The sequence below is a fragment of the Humulus lupulus genome, chromosome 2 (assembly GCF_963169125.1).
Source record: "Humulus lupulus chromosome 2, drHumLupu1.1, whole genome shotgun sequence".
Classification (NCBI taxonomy): Eukaryota; Viridiplantae; Streptophyta; class Magnoliopsida; order Rosales; family Cannabaceae; genus Humulus; species Humulus lupulus.
In genome coordinates this window covers 152,917,089-152,918,643 of record NC_084794.1, presented here as the reverse complement: position 1 = coordinate 152,918,643, position 1,555 = coordinate 152,917,089, and positions in this window count along the sequence as shown.

Here is a 1,555-nt window from a genome sequence, read left to right as displayed (position 1 = left end):
GGACCCAGCCCTCCTCCATACAAGCCTAATTGTTAAGGCCCATTTACCTGAGTTGGACTTAATTATATAGGAGTTAAACCTAAATATTTATTAGCAACGATTTAATTTTAAATTAATTGAATTTGTTTCAATGTGACACTTTAGAATTAATAGGAAATTATAGGACTTGGGTTTTAAAAAATTTACTTTTTTTTAAGAACCATAGTCATTAATTTTCTAAACATAAATAATAAAAATACTATTTTTTAATTTTATAATGAGCTTATTTTAAGATTTTTTCTTCGATCTTCACCGTTGGTTTAACATAGTCAATAGCTTAATGGGGCCTCGAGGCACTTTGATTCGTCCCCCTACGGAAGGTGTTCATTAGTTATTTTGACAATGTTATATTTCGAAAGATAGATAATTATAGGTCAAATTCTCCTAGACTCACCCCTACGGTGACTACTAGAACTAAATCTATGATTATCGAAACCGTGGGTCTAGCACATAAAATAAGAGATTTTGTTTTCTTATTTTGATTGAATAGTAGGTTGTTAATAGTGTTGTCCATTATTAAATGAGTTTACAACTCTATTTAACTGGTGGTATTTTTGACTCTCGCCAACCGGGACAAGGATTTCATAGATTAGTTAAAAACCTAAAAGAATAGATGTATGATTATTTTGGTATTTTTTCTCATATCTTACATATTTATTAAGCAAAATTTGATTGATTTCTATTTTATTGATAATTTGTAGTTTTAAGTTAAGTAGTGTCTGTGTCTACTCCCATCCTTTCTCAACTTTCGATGGAGAAACTCACTGGAGAAAACTTCCTTAGTTGGAAGCAGAATATCAACATAGAGTTGATTGGTGAAAAGTCCGAGTTCATCATAATTGAGGAATCCCTAGAACAAGCACCATGTCCGCACGTTCATGATGGCATCGTCAATGCTCATGATCGCACCGTAAATGCTTGGATAGCACTCTCTCCGCACATACGTGATGACACCGTGAATGCTTTAATGGCACCGTGCCCACACGTTCGTGACCAACTCAACAATGGTCTGATGCAGCTCATGAACAAGCTTCAGATTATTGAGCCTATCATTGATGGACCTATTAAAGGAGGAGAAAATAAAACTACTGTTGTTGCTGCTGATCCAGCTAAGGCTGAAGCTAATCCGGTTTCGTCTTCGAAAGCTGGAAACAAAAGGAAAAGTGGACAAAACAACAACCCCAAGCTTGCAAAGACGAGTGCAAAACCAAGTGCACAGACGCCTAAGGGTAAGAACAATAAAAACAAGAAACATAAAGGTAAGTGTTTTCACTGCAAAGAGAAAAGGCATTGAAAACAGGATTGCCCCAAGTTTCTAGTAGCTAAAAACAAAGGTAATGATTATAGTTCATTTATCTTGGAAACATGTATTTTAGAGTATGATAAATCCATTTGGATTATTAATTATGGATCTACCAACCATGTTTGCAATTCTTTACAGCTTCCTGAATCATGGGAGAAAGTGGACGAAGGTGGCTTAAAGATTAGAGTTGGGAATGGAGCATTCATTGCGGTC